Genomic DNA, 6,984 nt, shown 5'->3' on the forward strand with positions numbered 1-6,984 from the left:
GCACTCTTTATCTGTTGAAAACAAAGCAAATGGCATCTGTGTTTGCCTGCCGCATTGTGTCTGTGGGGATGAAACTTTCAAGCTCCCTACAAATCCTGTCTGGCTCTACACACCAGGGCTGTGTGTGCAAGCTAGTGCCTGGTTTGGAGACAGACACAGTTGGATGTGTTTATAGTGACATGGTTATAACTCAGTTTCTTACAGTGCATGGCCACATCTTAGCCTTGAAATGTTCATGTAGTCACTGCATTTTTAACCAAGGGGGCAATGGATGTGTGCTTGGATCTCTCTCGGGTGCACCACCAGTGTCCTGTCTCTTCTGCCTGACTTGTGGGGCTGAAGTCCCCCTGTAGGGCAGCTCCTATTTCCTAGAAGGGTTCACCCGATTCCTGCCTGCCTTCTCCTTGGAGAAAGAACTAAGGCCATAGGTGAATATTTTGAGATATTATGTAGAGAACTGTTTTCCCCCTTGGTTTTGTCATTGAACTCCATCTAAGGGAAAGTAAAAACAACAAGAAGTGGTAAAAATCCATTTTTCTTTAGCTCTTGGTAGGAAACCTGAAGTGGTGATGGATGCTGCCATGTGTCTTGTCCTTATTTGCCTGGATGGTATGTTCTGAAGAGGTAAACAGCAAATAGGGGGTAAAAGAGGGAAAGAGGAAGAAAACGCATAGGAATGGAAGATGTAGCTGTACTTCTTGTAGCGTGCTTCTTTTTGTTGTTGGGTTTTTGGTTGTTCTCCCTTCCCACCTCTGGCTTTGGAAGCTGTGTGAATGCATGTGAGTTCTGCTGTTCTTGCTTTGCTCATCCCAAGCCTTGTTCTGGACAATGGAAACCTTCTCCAATGCTTCCCTATCCTTTGCTGAAAACCAAAGGCAGGCTCCTCTTGCCTCCAGTATTTGCTACCTTGCAAATGAAGTCTAAGGACAGGTTCTGCTTGTGACCAGAGAGGAAGCATAAGCAACTTCCATGGTGTTGGAGTAGGATGTTGGGACGTTACCTCAATGCAGCAGGGTCTTGCAGCTGGTAAGGTAATCATGCGAGTGAAGAACAGGCTCCTCCACTGCTAGAGGAGCTGAATCTGACTCTTAATGTGGTTGTAGGTGGACATGTGCTAGCACAGTGACTGCTACAGAGGAGGAAGAGCACTGCTATATCCCCTGATTTGTGATTTGAGGCTCAGCCTCAGACTCTGACAGTCAGGGTTTGGTTTATGTGCAGAGATTACAACTGGTTTGTGGTTTTGATGGGAAAGAGATTTGGGCAGGATTTTTTTTGTTTGTGATCAGAAAGTATTCTTAGATGTAGGAGAAAGACCCATATATCTGATACCGAATATTTGGAGCCTCATTTGGAATTTTAACAGCATCAAGAAGTGGGGTGGGGTGTAACCCACCTGTGTTACCTCCTGTCTCAGCAATTTGTATTTGCCTTGTCACTGCAAGCAGAGGAAGATGCTGTGCTGCTGATCATCTATGCTGATGGCTCAATGTTAAGCCATTATCTGGACACAAGAGGCAGTAAGAAAGTGGAATAATTGCTTTTTACTTATAACAAACCAGCAGAGCTGTCCCAGGGTTTCAAGAGAGACAATTAAAGATATTGCATTGTTTTCTTCAACAGGAGAAATAGACCTGGGGTTCCCTAATAGCCCTCCTGGTTCAGTGCTGTGCTCTGAGCGCGTTGTTGTGGGTTGCATTTATTATGAGCCACTTACTATTATCCCTAATTATTTAGCTGGGGGGAGGTCTCTCTCAAACAGGCGAATTTGTGACTTGATGAACACTCAGCTGTCTGTATTTAAGATAAAATTACTGTAATTAACAAATCGATCAACCCTACTTTCACTCTGCTGGCTGGGACAGAACAAACGGGCTAAATGAGACATATTCAGTACAAAGGTAGAGAAAGAGGTTTGCCGACTTCAGGATACACAGGCTTACAGCTTTTTCACACACTGCTTTCAATGATAATGTCACATAATTGTCTCTCATTAGATAATTTTGTCTCCAACAAAAAAGCACTCATGCTGTGCTCTCTGCAGCTCTGCCCAGAGAGGCAATTGTGGCTGCTGCATGGCCAGCTGGGTTGTTTTCTTAAACCCAAACCTCGACAGGGCTGGGCTGGATTCTGTGGGTGCTCTGCTGTGCCTGACCTCCACACCCTTCCTCCCAGTGATGTTATACCAGCAGAAGTCATCCCCAGAAGAGCTCTTCTGCAGCTGCAGGTTTGCCCTGGGTTTTGGTGAGGCTGCCCCTGGCACATCACAAGTGAATCGAAATAGACCAGGGTGCAGGACAGTCATCGGGCTTTGTGATTTGATTCACAGTTGTTTCCTAATGAAAGCAAATGCTTCGAGGCACGTGCTGTCTAGAAAGTCAGCTGCAAGGATTTGTCCCTGTTCAAGCTTCTGAGGTATGTCTAGGTGCTTTGGTAAGGTTATGCTGTGTCGTCAGCCCATCCCAGCTGCCTCTGTGTGTGTGGCATCTATGCATGTATTTAAGGTAACTCTGTTACAACGGGTAAGGGACTGGAGAGCCAAGGAGATGCTCTGCACTTCTGTGTTCTGCTGTCCTGTGAAACCAGCTGGTAAATGGTGGGTGTACATGGGAAGAAGAAACCAGCTCTGGCCATTAGTACAAAGAAGGAGAGGGCAACTAAGTGCCGTCTTCAAGAAATACTCCCGTGATTGATTCTGTGAAGGCTGGGTCTGGCAATGGTGGAAGGTGAGGCTGCTCCAGTTACAAAATGGGGTTGCTCCAGCATGGGCTGGCTGCTGGAGGAAGGTTGCTTGGATGTGGGGAAACTGATACTTCTTCTGGTGATGGTTCTTGCTACACCCTCTCATCCAGCAGAAAAGAGGTTTGCTTGTATGTGCTGTGTAAGGTAGTTTCCATCAGACATATTCTGACTGAGCTCTACCTGTACCTGCTGTGCATGGGCGGCTGTGGCGTGATAAGGGTGTTCTGCCCCATGGGTCAGTGGGCACCAGAGGAAGCCTGGCTTCATCTATAAAGCTGACGGTTCATCATTTGAAGGCCACGTTTCACGGTGTGCATGGCTGCCCTCCATTTTGGATGCTGGCTTTGTGTGCCAGGCATTTTGCCACTCTTCTCCCATCCTGCCCATCGCTATCCATTGGGCGTTCCCTCCGTCCAGCTTCGGAGACGTCTGTGGCTGGAGGGGACATCGAGTGGCTGCTGTGACTGTCACACTGGCGCAAGGAAAACCCGCGCTGAGCCGTCAAAGGCATTGCCAAGAGCATGTGAAAGCTTCATTACCCAGGCTTTGTTCCGAGGAGCAGTCAGGCGGGTTATCAGCCTGGTGCAGGCCGCCGTTGCGTAGCAACCCGACAGGCTGCGGTCCTGCTGCTCCAGAGCAAGAGGAAATACTCATTTTCCTCAATTTAGAGGCACTGTAAACATGAATTCATCACTGATGAGAGATTCACTAGATTTTACATCTCATCGATGCAATGGCAGGCGGTGTTGGCCTCGTTTCGGCATCGTGTAGGTGCACGCTCACAGGTTGAATGAAGATGGAACAATCTCAGATTGTTTGGTTGTGTTGTTGGGTTTTTTTGTTTCTTTTTTTTGTCAGCTGGTTTTCATCTCTTTGGGACTCGGAATGAGAATGAGGTCTGGGAACTTCATTGCTACTTTTAATTTTTCAGGCATCGGCTTTGGTGTACATTGGGCAATGATGGCTGTGGGGGTTGAAAGATCTCCGTCCTGACAGAGGAGCTGGGCTGCTGAGACCTCGTGTGGTCTGTCAGATTTAATGCCCCCAAGCCCACTCGGTGCAGGGCAGCATGCTGTCCTCATGCTAGTTAGCTCTTAACGTCTGCATTGGCAGAAAGAATGCTGTTTGTGTGTTATGAAGCTCCTTTCTTTCTTCTGCTTGATCCTTTAACTTCTCCCTTTCAGTATTGAACCGTAATATATCTTCCCTTCTCATTAGCAATTCAGTCTGCAGACTGATTCAGATTAACTTGGACTTACACTGTATTAAACATTTTAAGAAAAAAGCAGAAGGGCTCAGGATGTTTATGAAAAGCAATTTCCTCAATGCCAGGCAGTTTAATAACTCTAGAGCCAGTGGCATCCAGGCTCATTTATTTTAAGTTGTGTTTCTAAACTGTGACGGGTCAAAAATAAGCAAGGCAGGGTGGCAGATTTGGCATAAGAGAGTGCTCATTTCAAAGAAAAGAACATATGGAAGTGCAAGAAATAACATAGCTTGTAGGGCCATGCAATTAGAGGCTCATTTGAAAAACTTTATTTTCTTGTAGATCAATATTTCACTGCTGAATCATTGGCAAGAAGTGAACATTTGGAGGTGTACGTGGCAAGGAAGAGAGAACTCTGCTAATCTCTTGTCCAAATTGCTTTGTTTCTTGTAGTAGGAAGATTGTTCTGTGTATCAGTCTGGATTTTTTTCTTTAATCAAGTTCCTGGCGGAGAGGTGTATAACCCCAGGCAGTGCTTTGCACCTGAGACCCCAGACCTATTCAAGCAATAAATGCAAGCGTTGCAGTATGTTTCAAAGGACTTGTTAAAAATATTGGAAATCGGTATCTTGTAGGAAACGAAGTGAGTTAATACTGTTTGTTGGAAACACCTACAAACCATATGGGACGCTGAGCAGGTCAACTGGAATGTGTAACAGCATCCACCTCTCTCCTGTTTATGGATGTTCAAGCACAGATGTTGGTGTTTTTGAGTTAGTGCAGAACATGCTGAAGAATGGAGCTGAATTACCTTTGTATCCTGCTCCTCTTAAAGAAATGTGGGGCTCTACAGCCCAGGAAAGTCCACCACGTTCAAGGTAGCAAGTCCAAATTGTAAAAAATTTCCAAAGAAAAAATGGAAGGGCCAGATTGTCATTAAGGTACAGGTTGTGGAAACTGGCTTCTGTTGGAGAAGCTTCCTTTCAGATTATTCCTTGGTGCACAATACCCCCATCTTTTCCCTATGGGATATGAAATACCACAAACAGTTCCCTGCTATTCAGAATATTAACCTTAATTGAAGTGTTATCCTTGCTAATATTTAACACCTATCTGTTGGATATCTCTGTGAATAATTGTGCTGGTAAGTTGTCTGTCATTTGTTCAGAACCAGCTGTGAAGGCAAGAGGCAGAGGTGGCTCTGCCTTTTGTTTGGTGGAACACAACAGTTACAAATCAGGTGCCCAGCAGGAAGAGTTGTTTGAATCCTAACTTTTTCCTCATGATGCTCCTGAGTGCTCACTTATTGCAGGGCTCACACTGTGAATCCCCAGGAATTCATGAGATGTTTTATGTGTTTGCGTACTTCAAATGAAGCTTACGAATGCATGCTGCAGGCCCTGAGTCGTTGTTGGTTTCTCCTAATTATTCTAACAAGGAGGCTGCAAACAGACATCTGCTGCCTTCCTGTGACATCCTTCTTTTGAAAATTGTGCTGATGGCCATTCCTTTCAAACACTTTTAGTCCAGAAATGTGCAGGGACCTGCCCTCACTGCTCTGTGCCAGATCTGTGACCAGGTTTCCCATGATACTCCTCACCTTATCCAGGTGACAGAGTGCACCACAGTCTGGAATCTTCAACCTGTTGATGAACTTATGTATGGGCTTGCTTCTTTGAAATGGGCTTCAGTGCCAGCTGGACTGGGTGATGCTGGAGTTATGGGGGACATTTCTTCAGTGATGGCGTGGATAATGGATGAAGCAAACTGAAAAATATGTGAGAAGTGCTGTCAAGATCCATGACTGCTAGTCTGTGACTTCAGTCAATGTTATCCCAAATAATGCTTTTTATGTTGGACTGTATTCTGGCTGTGATGCTTGGTGTATCGTTGCCCTACAAGCAAGGGTACCTAATAATGGTATCTCTTGGTGTCGTAGCATTTCAGCAAGACTTTCTGAGATCAAAATCAGTTTCTTTAAAAAAAAAATTACACCCTAAATCCTGTCCTTCTAAGAGAGATCAGGCATAAAAGTATCTTCACTCTTCTGCCTGCCCCCCTTCTCTTCCTCCGTGTTCTAAAGCCTGTGATATCCATGGCTGAGTGAATTAATGCATGTGTAAATACCTACGGTAGAATGCAAATGTGCAACACAGTGACAAATACTGCTTCTTTGATGGTCAAAGGATTATTTTTAGAACTACTGTGATAAACCAAGTCCTACAGCTTGCTTGCCCTAGCAAGGATTAAATGGAGAAAATGCAATGCCTGGTCCTCCCGCAGCCCTGCCTGTGAGGATCTCTGCTCTCAGAGCCATTTCTGAATCATTACTTGATGTGTTTGGCTGCAGGGCACTGACCAAGTCCCAGGGTAGTAAGAGGCTGAATTGCAGCATGCCATGCAGGGGCATGCATTGGTGACTGCCTTTTGACTTTTTAATTCCTTAGATTTAAAGGAATGTTGTCAGTGTGTGTGTATGGGGGGGGTTCATTTTGCTTATGGAGTCACAGAGAGCAAGAATTGTCATCTAGTCTGTTCACAGTGCTCTCAGTTCACATTCTGGCTCAGCAGCCCTTTGCTTTCGCTCCAGATTTTAAGAGATATGACTTTGTCTGTCCTTCCTTCCCAAATAGCCTGGCTAAAACAAACCACAAGCCGAGGAAATTTTCTGTCTGAAAATTGTACCTGATTTAAGGCTTCCCTGCAAACCAGAGTGTCTGGTCAGGTGGCTGGATAATACGTACAAATAGCTGAGAAAGCAGATAGTCTGCCAGCATTAGCTGCTCAGCTCTGATGATGCAGTCCCAGCTGTTTGCAATCTTCACTTTTCTAGAGAACCCATTTCCAAGACTATAATCATTTGACAGCTTTTAATCTTCCAGTGCAGATGTGACAAAATAGTTTCATAATCCTGTGCCGTGCTTTCGGCTGCTCATCCTGCAGATCTGTGGCTGACTAATGCAGGGCTTTGTCCTGTGGTGGGTAACTTCAGCTGTGTGAGACGCAGGGCTGTCACGCTGCGTACAGTGAACGCC

Source organism: Lagopus leucura, unplaced genomic scaffold (genome assembly GCF_019238085.1).
Source record: "Lagopus leucura isolate 7727_CA_CO unplaced genomic scaffold, USGS_WTPT01 Super-Scaffold_100039, whole genome shotgun sequence".
NCBI lineage: Eukaryota > Metazoa > Chordata > Aves > Galliformes > Phasianidae > Lagopus > Lagopus leucura.